This window comes from Periplaneta americana, chromosome 1 (genome assembly GCF_040183065.1).
Source record: "Periplaneta americana isolate PAMFEO1 chromosome 1, P.americana_PAMFEO1_priV1, whole genome shotgun sequence".
In the NCBI taxonomy this organism is placed as follows: domain Eukaryota; kingdom Metazoa; phylum Arthropoda; class Insecta; order Blattodea; family Blattidae; genus Periplaneta; species Periplaneta americana.
This window is the reverse complement of record NC_091117.1, coordinates 10,711,493-10,731,037: the sequence shown is the minus strand read 5'-3', so window position 1 is coordinate 10,731,037 and position 19,545 is coordinate 10,711,493. Positions and strand designations below refer to the sequence as shown.

General features: G+C 32.3%; 1 protein-coding gene across 2 annotated transcripts in view; it reads left to right on the top strand.

Moving 5' to 3' along the window:
- Dus1 (Dihydrouridine synthase 1) overlaps positions 1-19,545 on the top strand; it is a 230,224-nt gene that overhangs the window by 71,989 nt on the left and 138,690 nt on the right. The window lies entirely within an intron of this gene.

The window sequence follows — 19,545 nt, the reverse complement described above, 5'->3', positions numbered from 1 at the left end:
TACATAAGCATTGGTATATAGCTGTCCCCACTGTTACTGTTAAATTAAATTATGATTTCAGCAGATAATGAAAATGTATTTATGCTCGACCATGCCGAAATGTAATTATACACCTGGTAGCAGTCCTTTAATGCATGTCATTTAAAGTACACCTACTCATTAAAGTTCAGGTCTTTTCAGCCAATGACAACCCAGCTTACAGGTGTTCAGCCAATAACGAGTCAGCTTTGTACCGTTATAAAACCGCAAGTATCGATTATTCTCGGATATGCAATCGAAAGAGAATTAGCGAAAAGTCAAGGAGGCTGAAAATCCAATACTGTTGCAGAAGGTTATGTTCTGTTACTATAATAATTAGCGTTAATTGTAATTAATATTCAAATAAATTCCATTTGTCATCTCGTTTTCAATGTCGAATTCAATAATAAAAGTTATATCAAGTTTAACGGGATTACACAAGGTCAATGACATTATTGTTCCTCGGAAAAAATCAATACTTTCGCGTCTGCGCATATCTCACAATTCACGACCTAGAACAAGGTCACTTCCGATCTTGTCATATACAAATAAAATGTATACATCTGAATACTGTAATTTCAAGTTAGAAATATGGTCGAGCATAAAAAGTCGTATGAAACTCGCCTATAATGGTAATTAAGAAACTCGTATGAAAATTATGAAACTCGCTTGCGCTCCTTTCATAAACATCCATACTCGCTTCTTAATTACTATCATTATAGGCTCGTTGCATAATGTACTATTATGTTATAATAATAAGAGAAAAGTGCAGTACATGTAATTAACATTGTTAAACCTGTATTTCGCTTTTCGCAATTGGCATTACTGAATAATAACATCGAATTTCTTTATTGCAGTAATCGATATTCATCTACGAGTATTTCAACTTCACAATGTCTGAATAGGTTAAGTATTCGTTAATAAACAATTATTAACATTTTGTGATCGAATTTTAGGGATATATTATTTACATTTTTATTTTATTCACGAAATAGTCCTAGTAAATGCCACTCGAGGTCTGAGATTTCCCAGATAAATCTCAGACCTCTCGTGACATTACTACAGATAACTGTTCTTCCGTTGTGTATGATATCATAAATTTGCGTTTTTTCTTAACCTAGGAGAAGGCACATACGCGTTATAACATGAGGAGGCACATGCGGTCAAAAAGACCGCACTACTGAAAATATGTTACTATGCTGAACTTATTGATTTTTTTAAAAGTCATGTTGAAGTTAAAGTTTAGATAAGTTGAATAATATATGATAAGAAAAATTATATTACTATTTTATTTCAGTCAACAACTTATCAGATTGGTACAAAAACAAGTTTTATTACAGTAATCACTTTATAAATCTTGGTTATATCCACGAATATTTTCGATTTTACAAGAAATCATCATCAGGTGGAAGCAATAAGTTAGACAAATTGAACACAAGTGAAATATAAAATATATACATAATGAATAGAACAGTGTAGGAACATTATCATATGTCAAAATATTAAAACAACTTTCAAAATTCAATGATAACATGCATTCAAGAGGTGATGCGTATGCATATATATCTTTTGGATTGTTAATGATTACAAGAATATAAACGTAAACCATGTATTGTATTGTATTGTGTTGTATTTATTAACATTCCATGGTATTCATACATTGCTTTACAGCTAGAATATGGAACAAGTCAAAAAACTTAATACTATTATAAAGTCTTAATTTATAGTCACAGTCTAGATGAAATATATACAGACGAGATTTACAATATAGTCTACTAGTACAACACAAAGTTTTAGTATCAATTTCATGAAGCGTTATTGAATGTCATGAATTCACCTACAGAATAGAAGGCGTGAGAAATTAGGTACTTCTTTAATTTGGCCCTAAATAATTTTATATTTTGAGTTTCATTTTTTATATCGATAGGGAGGCTATTAAAAATTTTACTGCCATATAACGCACTCCTTTTTGATAACACGATAGACTTGTAACGTGTCGATGAGTTGACTTCAGCATCATGTCTTAATCACATCATCGATTCGAGTGACAAAATATTCCATAGAATTCTGTTTTCAGCTACCATCAAAATATGACATCATTAAATTTTAACTTTCAGCATATACATATCTTACGTTTATATTCTGTAATCATTAACAATCGAAAAGATACACGAGTATATGCATATGCATCACTACTTGAATGCACGTTATATCATTGAATTTTATAAGTTGTTTTAATATTTTGACATATGAAAATGTTCCTATACTGTTTTATTCATTATGTAAGCCTTTTATATTTTATATTTCACTTGTGTTCAATTTGTCTAATTTATTGTTTCCACCTGATGATAATTTCTTGTAAAATCGAAAATATTCGTGGATATAACCAAGAATTATAAAGTGATCATTGTAACAAAACTTGTTTTTATACCAATTTGATAAGTTGTTGACTGAAATTGTAATGTAATTTTTCTTATCATTTATTGATTTTTGCTTGAGCATTTTATCTCGTGATATTACTTTTATTTTAAACATTACAATATTATAATACAGCCTTGGAAGATTTTGTTTCATTTCCGCATTACATTTTTTCTGTTTTCATATCTTACAATGTTAAATTCCTCAATTTTGGATGCACTTTTCTCAGAGGTTATAAAAGATATAAATGTAGAAAGAATAGGACATATCGTCGTTGTTCCTGCAATAACTGCTATGTGACATATTTATCGATTTCAGATTTTTGCTCTATTAAATAACCTAAATAGTTATAAGTAATTATATTTCTTTGTTTCGAAAATGTAAGAATTCACAGTCTCATATGTACGGCTGCCATAGGATGAATAAATGTGTTTTTTTCTCCCTACTGAAAAATTTTACATTTTGCACATAAGAGTTATTGCAGCAACGACGACGATATGTAACATACCTTTATGTATACAACCACCTTAATAAATTTAAAATTCCGCTGAGTGGTTGACAAAAAAATCATTGATAACATTATTTTGCATTAAGAATTACTACAAATTATATTTTTGTTTCTCCTGAAGATAGGACTAAAAGAAGAAATAAAATCATATTATCATTTTACACATATTAAACTACCGAAAAACGATAAAAACCAACATTTGAGCCGTTGAGAGCATAAGTGGTGTAAGACAAAAATGGGTAGTGAGGGTTAAAGTAAACATTCTGTAAATACAGCTCAAAGTAGCAATTAATATGATATGATATTATATTATATTATATATGATATGATGTGATATATTATATATGATATGATATGATATATGATATGATATGATATGATATATGATATGATATGATATGATATATGATATATGATATATGATATATGATATGGTATATGATATGATATATGATATATATGATAGATATGATATGATATGATATGATATGATATGATATGATATATGATATGATATGATATGATATATGATATGATATGATATATGATATGATATGATATATGATATATGATATATGATATATGATATGATATGATATGATATGATATATGATATGATATGATATGATATATGATATGATATATGATATGATATGATATGATATGATATATGATATGATATATGATATGATATGATATGATATATGATATGATATGATATGATATGATGTATATTTGATGTCAACATTTACATCCATGTAATGTGGACCTCACAATTTTTGTATCCGGTGCCACAGTTACATTCATTACAGATATATCTTTTGTAGACGCTCTTATAATTTAATTCTCGACCTCATTTAAATTGATCACTATTCCCACTTTTAAAACTTAACAACTTAATTTAAGGCTCATTCACAATGAAAATTAAACATAACGTAAGCGTTAACTTAACGGTACAGTAAAATCAAGAAGTCATACCATCATTCACGATGGGAACATAAACATAACAGTAAACATACTTGGTAACCATGGAAACATAACAACGATGCCATTTCCTCATATTCTGTCGTATACTTCAGCGCTCCACGATTGTGTTCTGTTTGCAAATCACGTAAGCATAAGCATGAAAGTTTGGAGTTTGCAAACTTTCATGTTAACGTCTTACGGTAATGTTTATGTCAATGCTTATGTGAATCATTGTGAATGATCCCATTTGGTAGCCTGGGCGCAAACTTCTGTGTTTATGTTACGGTTATGTTTAATTTTCATTGTGAATGGGCCTTTAGATCATTCAAAATTGACACTTTTACGACTCTGTTCTTGATTTTCAGTTCACTTAGTCTATATCGAACACAGACTGTTTCTAATAATACTTGTTACTAAAACATACTACACCATTGTCCAATATGTTCGTTGTTATGTCTGTTTCTTGAGCAATTAATATTCAATTTATTTAAACTATTAGTAGTCTGTGGATAACACGAAGGACATAGTAATTGCTACTTTGCGTTGTATTTTATAGGATTTTTACTTTAAACCTTATCACCGAATTTTGATTTACACCACTTCTGCTCTCAACGGCTCATTTCATTTCTTTTTGTCAAAATTCGATGTACAGACTCCCCTTAAGTAAGCCGATCCGGACTATAATTACGTGTAAACAAGCAAAGCACTTGCTTGGGAATTACTGCTATTTTCTGGAAATAGACCGCTGTATACGTAACTCAAGACATGAGAGGGGAATAAACTAACGATTCCTCGATGTTTATTGCCGCGATAAGCATAGTTTCAAACGACATTTTAACTACGGGACGTAGCATTAAATTACTTTTGAATAACAAGTCGCTACGTTGCAAACTTGGGGTTGTAAAGTCCTCCATTAGGGCAAGACTGTGGCTATAAAGTAAGATGACGCGGTGGTCTGTCTCGGTTGAAATATTCAAGGGACACACAGACAGCACACGTCTTGGCGAACAATGCACGGCACAAGGCTAATTCAACATGTAACTACTCTCGCGGAACTAATACACTTCACTGTGAGGAGAAATACGAGATGAAGGCAGAATCATATTTTCAGCGGCCCGCCGTGCCGGATTCTCGGAGTGGAGGTGGAAAAGAAGTAGCCCTGAGGTGACATGCAAATTGAATAACTTGAGAGAGCACAGCCCGACCTTATACAGCTCCCTGTACCACATCCCTTAAACGAATGAACACGAAGAATGCCTTCACAGCACACAATGTGCACTGCCTGCCATTCTTCACAACTGTTAAGTCTCTGTAATTTATTTCGCTACGCATTATCTCATGCAAATGTGGTTGTTCAGCTTATATTTCCACGGGAGTAAAAAAAATTACTGGAGAGTTCATCATAGTATTATGCCACCTTTACACTTTCTCGGTACATTCATTCATTTTTTTAAATTTTTATTTATTTATTTATTTATTAATTAATTAATTAATTAATTAATTTATTTATTTATTTATTTATTTATTTAACTAGCCAGCTAGTGAGTACAAATTGAAATTATAAAACAAAAATGTTTCTAGCCACTACCGCAAGAGCCAGGCTCGTGTACGGTGTGGTCTTAGCCATTAATATAACATAAAATTTACAAGGACAGTTTACTAAATACAGTAATTAACTTAATTGAAACCGATAAATAACACACAAGAGCTAAAAGAAAAAAAAGAGGAATGAGAGAAAAAAACACATTTAATATAAATTGACAATCAGACAAAAGCCAGTGATGTTCAATAAAAACATGAATATAGTCGACAGAAATAAAAAGCTAAAAAATACACATATTTGTTAATATTATATATCATGGATAATTTTATAAATTTCTTTTTTAAAAGCTTCAATTTTTAAATATTTCAAATTTGGAAAAAGGTTTGTAATTTTATTATAAAGTCTTCGGCCGAAACTAGGACCTTGTTTAAGAGCTGCACTTGTATGACATTTAGGCTCAATTAATGGGAAAATAGACTTTTGTCTTCGAGTACGATATTCATGTCGATTAGATTTATGTTTTATTTGATTTCTGTGGTATGACAAATATCTCAGTTCTGGTGGGAAATATGTTGAAAAATAGCTCAACAATTGCTGTAGCCGTTTCAATAAATCTTTTCATGAAATTATGTTTTATTTCTGTAAACGGTCCCAGGGAAACTTGCTTTCTGATCGGCCCTCGTAATTGCGCTCGAGTGGCAAACATTTGTATAAGAACTTATTTTGACATTATTAACGTGGTTGAAGAAAAAAGAGTTAATTTTATCTGCCCCCGTGAAGATAGTTGTTTGTTAGCCAGTAACCCAGCCATTCCTTTTTCTCTTCCTGATCAGTTTCAGCATTGTTCTTTCTCCATTCACTCTAGCACAACTTAATTTCTTATTCTGTCTGTCCATTTCACACTCTCTATCCTTCTCCATATCCATATTTCAAATGCTTCTAGTCGCTTCTCTTCACTTCGTCGTAATGTCCATATTTCTGCCTCCATACACTGCCACACTCCACACAAAGCACTTCACTAGTCTCTTGCTTAGTTCTTTTTCCAGAGGTCCGCAGACGACGCTTCTTTTCCATTAAAAGCTTCATTTGCCATTGCTATCCTCCTTTTAACTCCCTGGCAGCAGCTCATGTTACTGCTACAATATCGATGACATTTAGCTAAAAGGGCTTATCCCACAGAAGAAAGATTTTTCGGGAACAACAAAAATTAAATTTTAATACATTGTTACAAGCGTGCAATAAGAAAGGAAGTGGTCATCTTCGTGAGACCCAATTTAGTATCTGGTCACAGCATGTTTTGCTTTGCCTATTAAAACCGCCTTAGTAATTTGTTAGACTATACGCTGCACTACCGAGGCGGAGAAGTTGCCTATCACTCGCGGCGACTCAGTGTGCTGCACAGGCAGGATGCCGTTGATGATTGATTACCGTCGTCTCGGCCTCTAATCCGCGTTGCCTTGGCAGCAGCATAATGAGGATTTGTATTACAGTTTAAGGAAAAGCGCTGTTCCTTCCAAGGAGAAGCAGAATACGCGGGTATTTCATACAGGCATCTGTCTTTTCAGTTGGTTATTTAACGACGCTCTGTTGCTGATAGCGAGATGAGGCAAAGGATTTTCTATGCATATTACTTAACATTCTTCTTACGGTTGGAAAAGGTTCGGAAAATCGCAAATCAGTTTGAAACTCACACCCGAGTGCAGTAAATACGTGCACATAATATAATATATGCATTGCGACTAGCACAGTGGCACGTTTGGCTAACATACACTGCACACATAGGCTGCAGGCATCCGTCCGTCCATCCATCCACCCACCCACCCACCCACCCACCCACCCACCCACCCATCCATCCATCCATCCACCCACTCACCAACCAATCATCCATCCATCCATCCATCCACCAACCCACCCACCCACCAACCAATCATCCATCCACCCACCCACCAATCATCCATCCATCCATCCACCCACCCACCAACTAATCATCCAGCCACCCACCCACCCACCAACCAATCACCCATCCATCCATCCATCCACCCACCCACCAATCATCCACCAATCATCCATCCACCCACCCACCCACCAATCATCCATCCATCCACCCACCCACCCATCCACCCATCCACCCACCCACCAACCAATCATCCATCCATCCACCCACCCACCAATCATCCATCCACCCACCCACCAACCAATCACCCATCCATCCATCCACCCACCAACCAATCATCCATCCATCCATCCATCCACCCACCAACCAATCATCCATCCATCAACCCACCCACCAATCATCCATCCACCCACCCACCAACCAATCACCCATCCACCCACCCACCCACCACCCACCCATCCATCCATCCACCAACCAATCATCCATCCACCCACCCATCAACCAATCATCCATCCATCCACCCAACAACCAATCATCAATCCATCCATCCATCCACCAACCAATCATCCATCCATCCACCCGCCCACCAACCAATCATCCATCCATCCACCCACCAACCAATCATCCATCCATCCACCCTCCCACCAACCAATCATCCATCCATCCATCCACCAATCATCCATCCATCCAGCCACTAATCAACCATTCATTTATTCATTCATTCATTCATTCAACCAACCATCCATTCAACCAACCATCCATCCGTCCATTAACCAACCATCCTTCCATCCATCCACAAACCAACCATCCATCTATTCACTCATCCATCGACCAACCATCCATCCATCCATCTATCCACAAACCAACCATCCATCTGCCCATCATCCATCCGTCCATCATTTGTCCTTGTACCCACCCAACCACCCATCCTCCAACTAACGACCATCTATCCATTCATATAAGCACCTACCCACTATCCACCAACTATCCATTAATCAGTCGAACCAAGCAGGTATCCATCCAACTTCCCATCCACCAACCAATCATCCATCCATTTATAAATTCATTCAACTATTCACCCACTATCCATCTATGAATGCATCTATCCATCACCCAATCATCTATTCATCCATCTATCCACCTAGCCATCCATCCACCAACTATGCATATATGTACCCAACCATCCATCCATCCAAATAATCAACGATTCGATCATCATTCTATTCACAATCAGTCCATCCATCCATCCATCCATCCATCCATCCAACCGTCTACTAATGGGTATTTTAAAATAATCGTGTTCGAGTTACTTACAGCTTCAAGACAGTCAGCAGGCTCTTGTTCCCTGTGTTCAAAAATTTATGAGCGAAACTGTGAATGCATTTGACGTACATGTGGTTGGAATTTATGCAGAGAAATCCGATTATTTATAAACACGGATCTTCGTAATGCACAGAGCTGATGTTTTCATTGAGATCAGGCTCAGCGGCGGCAGTTGTAATGCATTCCATCACCCGTGCACATCGGCGTGGAATTATTAATTGATAGCACTCTATCATATCGGTGGAAGTTATGAAAACAAACGAATCGTTTAAATGATTAAAAGCTGCTGATGCATGTTGCTCGTTATCGCGATGCTGTAACTGAAGTCTAGTTGAAAAGTTTTCATTCATACAGGGTGTCAACGACAAAACCTAACAAACTAATATAAATATTACAACACAGTGCATTAAACAAAAAACTCTAATTACATTTTCTTCTACTTGTAGTATTTTATCAACAGTAATCTCACTAGACGTTTTGATTTATCTAGAGAAAATCAAAACTCGAGTGGGATTTAATTGACTATTACACGATTAGAAGAAAGTATATAAAGATTAGAAGTAACAAAGTACTCCAATACAATAAAATATTAATTGGCTTACAACTGTCTTCAAATGTATTATTGTACCATCTCAACATTACGCTAGATGGCAGTAGTGTTTTATGATTATGTTTTCTTGTTATCAGTTGTGCCATCTATGGAATCTTCAGTGAACTCTGTGGACGGTTACTAGTCAAGAAGGTTTTGTTGATTCAGTTTCATTTTTATTAAAACAGTTGCATTCCACTTCAATCATCTGAATCCCAGTAATCAGCGTCACTTGACAGATGATTTTCAATAAATCGTAGTATTAAACAATCTCTGATACGTGACTATCCATAATATCATATAACAGAAGCTATAACAAACATGACCTAAATACTATAAACAAGTGTTAGAAAAATTTTAATTAGGGATGATGAAATAAACAAGAAACATTTTAATTAACGATGATGAAATAAAAAATAAACATGAATAATTTTAAAAGAAACAATTATTGAAAGTACAATTTTCAAAATTTGAATGTTTTAGTGGTTGGTGGTTCAGTTGATGTTATATTGGATGTATGCGTAAAAGAAGTGAAGTCGTTGATGTACATGGTGTATCCCTCAACTTATTCAGGATTTCCGAATGGTGCTCTTCATATATGGCCAGTGATATTTATTAATTCTTGTTCTTGAATGCCAATGGGAGTCATATTTGAAAGTGCTGTGCATCGACTGGAGTGGTTTGTAATTTTCTGTTTTTTGACGTCCAGACCAGTGCAGTTTGAAATGTTGGCAAACAAAGAAACAAATGCTAGGGTAGTGATAAAAAGAAACAAATGCTAGGGACGCAATAAAATTAAACAAATACTAGGGACGCGATAAAATTGTGCGATAAGCAGCCATGATTGGTTGAAAGACGTCCTTTCGTACCGTTTTATTGGTCGAAAGTAGTGTGACATAGTAAAAGTGTAATAGTCAAGAAAAAAAAGTTCAACTCTTATACAGAGTGTTCTGAAAAAAGATTTAAATATTTAGAGAAGAGGCAGTATGCATCAGAGCTCTTTGGCAAGAAAGAAATGAAACAGAGTGCAACCGTTTGTCGCTAAGTACGAAACTGACTTCTACAGTAACGTGCTGCCGTCTGTTTAATCGTTCTCTTGGTACAAACACAAACAAAGGTGTGCAAACCGAGCGAGGTGGCTCAGACGGTAGCGTTTGAGACTCTCATTCGGGAGGTACCGGGTTCAAACCCCATAGCCGACCAATCTGACTGGGGGTTTTTCATGGTTTCCCTCAATCACAAAAGCAAATTTCGGATTGAAAATTGACATACCATGATTCATCACCGTCTCAGTCACTAATATCTTAAATACTTACTTACTGGCTTTTAAGGAACCCGCAGGTTCATTGCCGCCCTCACATAAGCCCGCCATTGGTCCCTACCCTGAGCAAGATTAATCCATTCTCTATCATCATATCCCACCTCTCTCAAATCCATTTTAATATCTTCCCATCTACGTCTCGGCCTCCCTAAAGGTCTTTTTCCCTCCGGCCTCCCAACTAACACTCTATATGCATTTCAGGATTCGCCCATACGTGCTACATGTCCTGCCCATCTCAAACGTCTAGATTTAATGTTCCTCATTATGTCAGGTGAAGAATACAATGCGTGCAGTTCTGTGTTGTGTAACTTTCTCCATTCTCCTGTAACTTCATCCCTCTTAGCCCCAAATATTTTCCTAAGCACCTTATTCTCAAACACCCTTAATCTCTGTTCCTCTCTCAAAGTGAGAGTCCTAGTTTCACAACCATAAAGAACAACCGGTAATATAACTGTTTTATAAATTCTAACTTTCAGATTTTTTCTCTGTTTACAGCAATTTTTAATAGATTTTTTAAAATAAGGAGCATTAGCAAATCGTATGTTTGGAAATTTATCTATTATCATATTATAAAGCCTTGGACCGAAATTGCTACTGTGATTATATGCTACAGTTGTAGTACATTTAGGAACTGTCAAGCATATGTTGTCTGATCTTTTGGTTTTATATTTATGTGAATATGAATTAAATATATTTCGGTTTTTATGTAGGAAATTTAGTAATACAGTGTTATAAATTTGATGGAAGTCAAATACTTTAAATTCTGAATACAGCAGCTCTGAAGGATAATCAAGAGGTTTATTAAGGTATATTTTTATTATTCTTTTCTGTAGAAGAGTTATTGGCATGAGGGAGGTACTATAAGCACTGCCACATCCTATAATGCCGTATTTATTTATTTATTCATTTGTTGTTGAACATAACAGGCAAAGCCCAATTACAATGTTCACGACTAACAAATTAATTGATAAAACATAAACAAGGAAAAGGAAACATACACTTATTAAAAACTGAAACAAAATAGAAAAAAGGGAAAGAAAAAAGAGAAATTGAAATAAGGTGTGAAAGTAGCTTCAAATTAACTAACAACAATATTCTGTAAAATATGATAACAAATAATTGTGTATCTAGAGAAATTCATATTGAAAATATCAACATTAGGATGAGGATGTAATTTATTGTATAACTGTAACATTTGGAAAACTGGGAAATTTTTGTGGGATTCATTATTTGTCCTTGGTATGCAATAGTAATATACGTTACAAGAGCGGTATGTTGACGTTTTCATGGTCGAGGAAAAGATTGAAAAAGCGAAACGTAGTTGAGCTTTTTTAATTTCCGAGAACATGAAAACAAACATACCGCTCGTGTATCGTACATTATTTTGTGCGAAGATCGTTTATTACATACCTGCAAGAGGAATTTCTAATTAGTTGCAATGAAATCTCCATGTTGGTTTCTGTTTAATGACGGCAACTTCGGAAAACCAAAATATCTTTCTTCAACATTGTTGCTATAAAATATCTTCTGTGTTTACTATACTCCAGCAGGCCGTGATATAAGTCTGTCTTCCCCCCCCCCCCAGTCTATAAATGCGAACTTAAAACAAACGGTAAGGTTATGTAATGATTTATTTTTCATTTTAATATTTTAACAATATTATTTATATAACATATTGCAGTAATAACATCGGCATCTGGAATCTTGTTGATTTTTTCACGGCTTCCTTAATGTTACTTGTATCAGGAATGCAATAAGTTTCGTGGAGTAGTAGACTTTACTTAATTTTTGCAAATAATTAAAAAAAAACAATAATTAACATTGCAATTTAGGTGAAATTGCAGTGGTAAGTTTCCAATTTATAATTATCACTATGTTAAACGTCTCTAAAAATAATATGTTAAAAGCCTAAAGCAGTAAAATAAATGTCGCGCTTAAGCGGTAAGAAGAGGGAAATTGTTATGTGTGTTACGTTGGGAATACTGAATGTGGTATTTCACACTTACCGCGTATTGGTTCTGTGCGAAAAACAAGCAAATACGCACAATCTCGCACAAAATAAATTTCGAAATTTCGTTTTAATCTTAAGTTCCATATAATGTTATATAATAAAATAAACCAACACAGTCCAAGTTATTGTTAATAATTTTATAAAGAAAGTTTAAAGATTGACAATTTCGTCGAATTTGCAAACTAGTAAAATGGAAATGTTGAAGCATTGTAATATAGCTAACCTAGTAGTTGATAAAGCGTCGTTAAATAACCAAGTAAAAAAAACGGGAACCGGGGCTCTCGGAGAAAACCCACTGTGTTATCACGGGCTTTAGTTTATATTATTTTCTTCACTTTATACACTCGTTTTTAGTTCCACAATACTGAATTGTGAGGTTGTGTTAGTTTCCATGCGATAGTAAATGAAATTAATGTTGAAATTGGTTTGAGAAAGACAAATTTTGAAGTTTTGCGTAGTACACAATCTTCTGCAAAGCAGTTTATGAAAACTTGAAGTTGTATATTGCTTAAAGCGTTTGACCTCACAACCACATTGCAATTAAAGCAATGTTTGTTTTCTGGAATCTTGTACGTGGCGTGTCTAGCTCCTATTAAGGGGTCATGAGTTCGTCTGTCCCGCTGCAGTTGTCTTGTCTACAGTTCTCTCACCCTTGACTTCTCCGTCTGGGGCGCAGTGCTCTCACAGCGAGGTAAGTTCCCAAATTAGTTTCAGATACGAAATAATGTTAAGCGAAGTCGTGGCAGAGTAACAGAGCACTTCGGGGAATAGAGTTTGTGATAAAGGTGCCATGAATGATTGCACTGTTGCTGCACCAGTTGAAGTATCGTTGCTGAATAAAACATGAGTTATGTAAGTCGTAGTTACATGGTTCAACTACCTGATGTAACATTGCCGAGTGTGAATTAAATATTGTGAGAAGGGATAATTAATATGAGATTACGTAGACTGAACTACACTAAAATAAACTAAATAATCTAAACTATTAGTATTAAAAAGAATATACTAAACTAAATTAAACTAATAACCACTATTTTAATCTAAATTAGTATAATCCAAAAAAGACTAATGTTAATTGTATTATTCTGGATCAAATTGAATTGTACTAAACTAATTAATCCAAATTATCATAGTTAATAGAATTTAAATTAAAATAAAACTAAGCTAAATTAGATTGTCAGTCTAATAATAGAACTGAATTAAATTAAACAAACCTAAACAATTTAAATCTGAGTTGAACTAAAATTGACTAAACTTAATCTAAATTGAACTAAAATGGACTGAAATAAATTTAGATTCAACAAATATAGACGAAACAATTTTTGTTAAACTAATCTGGATTAAATTTGGCTAGAATAAACTAAATTTAAATCAAACGAAAATAAATAAAAATCGTATCAGACTAAATTGAAATCGACTAAACTTCATGTAAATTAAACTAGAATACACAGAATTACTTCAAAATTAAACAAATATAGATTAAACAGTTTTTTACTTAAACAACCTGCATTAAATCCAAATAGATCAAACTAAATTTAAATTAAACGAAAATAAATAAAAATCCTATCAGACTAAATCGAAATCGACTAAACTTGATCTAAATTTAACTAGAATACTCAGAATTATTTTATAATTAAACAAATACAGACTAAACAGTTTTTTTACTTAAATCCGAATAGATTAAACGAAAATAAATACAAATCCTATCAGAACTAAATTGAAATCGACTAAACTTGATCTAAATTTAACTAGAATACACAGAATTATTTCAAAATTAAACAAATATAGATTAAACAGTTTTTTACTTAAACAACCTGCATTAAATCCAAATAGACTAAACTAATTTAAATTAAACGAAAATAAATACAAATCCTATCAGAACTGAATCGAAATCTACTAAACTTGATCTAAATTAAACTAGAATACTCAGAATTATTTTAAAATTCAACAAATATAGATGAAAGAGTTTTTTACTTAAATCCGAATAGATTAAACTAAATTTATATTAAACGAAAATAAATACAAATCCTATCCGAACTAAATCGAAATCGACTAAACTTGATCTAAATTAAACTAGAATACTCAGAATTATTTTAAAATTAAACAAATATAGACTAAACAGTTTTTTACTTAAATCCGAATAGATTAAACTAAATTTATATTAAACGAAAATAAATACAAATCCTATCCGAACTAAATCGAAATCGACTAAGCTTGATCTAAATTAAACTAGAATACTCAGAATTATTTTAAAATTAAACAAATATAGACTAAACAGTTTTTTACTTAAATCCGAATAGATTAAAATAAATTTATATTAAACGAAAATAAATACAAATCCTATCCGAACTAAATCGAAATCGACTAAACTTGATCTGAATTAAACTAGAATACTCAGAATTATTTTAAAATTAAACAAATATAGACTAAACAGTTTTTTACTTAAACAACCTGCATTAAATCCGAATAGATTGAACTAAATTTAAATTAAACAAGAATACATAAAACTCAATCAGAAGTTAACTAAAATGGATTAAACTTAATCTAAATTCAAATAAAATTGACGGATATATATTTACATTAAACAACTTTAAACTAAACAGTATCTTACTTAAACATATTGTTTCAATCCTAATGGACTTAATTAAATCTAAATTGAGTTAAAATAGACTGAATTAAATTTAAATTGAACAAAATAGATAACTCAGTCAGAATTAAACTAAAATATTAATTAATCTAAATTAAACTAAACGGGATTGAATTACATTTGAATTAAACAAATATAGACTTAACAGTTTTTAGTTTAGGCTAACTAACCTGGATTGAACTCAAAGAGACTAAATTAAATCCAGATTAAATAAATATAGACAACTGAATCAGAATTAATCTAAACGTAGATTACACTGAATCTAAATTAAACTAAAATAGACTGAATTAAATTTAAGATAAGTATATATATATATATATATATATATATACACATATACTTATCTTAAATTTATATATGTATATGTGTATATATATATACACATATACTTATCTTAAATTTAATTCAGTCTATTTTAGTTTAATTTAGATTCAGTGTAATCTACGTTTAGATTATATATATATATATATATATATATATATATATATATATATATATATATATATGACATTGTTTTACTTAAAATAACCTGGATTAAATCCGAATAGACTGAACTAAATCGAAATCAAACAAAAATAAAATTCGTATATTTAATGAACATAAGCACACTTACTTATGTTGGGAATAGAGCTGAAGTTGGAGCGAAGAATGTTATTGCAGGAATCGAAAGAAGGACCGAACAATACCAAATGAACCTCCCAAAGCCGTAATAAGGGAAGAAATTAATGCTGTTGAAAATCAGGAAATACTACTTAATTTACCAGAAAGAAATTCATTATTACGTACTATCAACAGAACACAAAATGTGCTTGATTTATATTTACGTGCCATCACCTACAGATTGAATCTGTACAATACCGAAGAGAGAGATGAAAAGACAAATAGAAAATAATACTGTATTTTGTTTGAATGTTTCTTTATTTCTTTCTAAAATTAAAATTGTAATTAATTTCGTTGTATATGACTGAAATAAAGTCGCCTAATATAATTATGTAAATAATATATTAATCCTTCAATGCGCCATAAATATTGTGGACTAAGAAATATGGACTAAAAATATATAAATATTGTGGACTAATAAATATGGACTAAAAATATATAAATATTGTGGACTAAGAAATATGGGCTATAAATATATAAATATTGTGGACTAAGAAATATGCACTAAAATATATAAATATTGTGGACTAATAAATATGGACTGAAAATATATAAATATTGTGGACTAATAAATATGGACTGAAAATATATAAATATTGTGGACTAATAAATATGGACTGAAAATATATAAATATTGTGGACTAATAAATATGGACTGAAAATATATAAATATTGTGGACTAATAAATATGGACTGAAAATATATAAATATTGTGGACTAATAAATATGGACTGAAAATATATAAATATTGTGGACTAATAAATATGGACTGAAAATATATAAATATTGTGGACTAATAAATATGGACTGAAAATATATAAATATTGTGGACTAATAAATATGGACTGAAAATATATAAATATTGTTGACTAATAAATATGGACTGAAAATATATAAATATTGTGGACTAATAAATATGGACTGAAAATATATAAATATTGTGGACTAATAAATATGGACTGAAAATATATAAATATTGTGGACTAATAAATATGGACTGAAAATATATAAATATTGTGGAATAATAAATATGGACTGAAAATATATAAATATTGTGGACTAAGAAATATGGACTAAAATATATAAATATTGTGGACTAATAAATATGGACTGAAAATATATAAATATTGTGGACTAATAAATATGGACTGAAAATATATAAATATTGTGGACTAATAAATATGGACTGAAAATATATAAATATTGTGGACTAATAAATATGGACTGAAAATATATAAATATTGTGGACTAAGAAATATGCACTAAAATATATAAATATTGTGGACTAATAAATATGGACTGAACATATATAAATATTGTGGACTAATAAATATGGACTAAAATATATAAATATTGTGGACTAATAAATATGGACTAAAATATATAAATATTGTGGACTAATAAATATGGACTAAAATATATAAATATTGTGGACTAATAAATATGGTCTAAAATATATAAATATTGTGGACTAAGAAATATGGACTAAAAATATATAAATATTGTGGACTAAGAAATATGGACTGAAAATATATAAATATTGTGGACTAATAAATATGGACTAAAATATATAAATATTGTGGACTAAGAAATATGGACTAAAAATATATAAATATTGTGGACTAATAAATATGGACTAAAAATATATAAATATTGTGGACTAATAAATATGGACTGAAAATATATAAATATTGTGGACTAATAAATATGGACTGAAAATATATAAATATTGTGGACTAATAAATATGGACTAAAAATATATAAATATTGTGGACTAATAAATATGGACTAAAATATATGAATATTGTGGACTAGGAAATATGGACTAAAAATATATAAATATTGTGGACTAAGAAATATGGACTAAAATATATAAATATTGTGGACTAATAAATATGGACTAAAATATATAAATATTGTGGACTAAGAAATATGGACTAAAATATATAAAATGGACAGAAATGTCTGAGGACATTTCAGTATGGTGGACGAAATCATACAGTGAACAGTTTTGTAAGTTGACATAAATAGGTGAACAAAATTGTATGGACTTAAAATTACTGTCGACTGAAATCTAAACTGACGAACATTTTTGGTGGACGTAAATACTGTGGACAAAATGTCACTGGACATTCAGTCTGGGAATCGTTCTAAATTAAACTAAAATAGTCAAAACAAAATGCACTAAGAATAGGCCTACTGTTTTATATGCATTATTCTAAACTTAACCGATGTGAACTATTCTATCTTGATATAGCGAACTCGTTTGCCTTGGCTGGCATTGAATAATTTTCTCGTCGAATTAATAAGTTCATTGACTCTTGTGAATAATAACGAACCGGGAAACTTGATGCATATGGTGCGGTTCACAATGGGTGCGGCCAGGCACGTTTAATTCATCCCCAGAGCGTTCACCTGCCGGCGCCCAGCGTGCTTAGGGGAGTAATTTCCTTCGTTATCTGTGGAACTCCCATCCATTTAAGTCGGTGGTACTCGCTGGAACTCGAGCTCGTAATAGATTCCAGCGCGCCTCGGGCCAGACATTTCAATCGGCGAATGTTGAGCCACAATGGCGTCTGCGATATCATCTTTCTCCAAGTCTTTCCTCGCCAGGGTTACATTAATCTCCCTCTACCCCCAGGGAGGGTATATTCTTCTCTACGTTCCTCTGTTCTTTTGTTCCCCGGGTTTTCTCTTTATATAGAGTCATTTTAGAAAGTCGAGCACCTTTCTCTTCTGTAACTATGTGAAATATTTCATTTTAAAGCACTGAAAATTAAGTTTCTCGTAGAATATTTATTACTGTTTGGTCAATAGCAGTAGTTAAGAACTTCTCGCAAGTGCTCTGAGCAAGGTAAAATAAGTTGGGATTGGTAAAGCGTAAAACACGGAGCAAGCAAAGAGCTTTCCTAGATTGAAACGCCGTCTTGTAGAATTGTACGTGGAGAAACAGTATGAAGGAGAAGTTAAATATAAGTATCGGTCTGGTATACAAAAAATAAAGTGAATGTATTGTATTCAGTATTTTCACTGAAATACTCGTTTTAAACATCTTTGATACCTACCGGAAAAGTGATTTTGAACAAGTTGTCTCTACCACGTTGAAAAATTCAAATACCTGGGAGCAACAGTAACAAATATAAATGGTACTTGGGAGGAAATTAAACGCAGAATAAATATGGGAAATGCCTGTTATTATTCGGTTGAGAAGCTTTCATCATCTAGTCTGCTGTCAAGAAATCTGAAAGTTAGAATTTATAAAACATATTAGCGAACCAACGCCGAGAAAGCCTCAAATCATACATATAAAACAGTTATATTACCGGTTCTTTATGGTTGTGAAACTTGGACTCTCACTTTGAGAGAGGAACATAGGTTAAGGGTGTTTGAGAATAATGTGCTTAGGAAAATATTTGAGGCTAATGGCCGGTTTCATCAACCTTCGTTATCATTATAACGTCTCGTTAAATAATTTAATGACACGTTAGTCAGTTTTTGTGTTTCACCAAGTATCATTATTGCTAACGCATCTTTAAATTCATCTTCAATTTATTAGGACCTATTCGTCGCGTTAAAACAGTAACGATGCGTTAAGAAGTCAACAACATGGCGGACGCAATTATTCGATGATGAAGTTCTTTATTTAG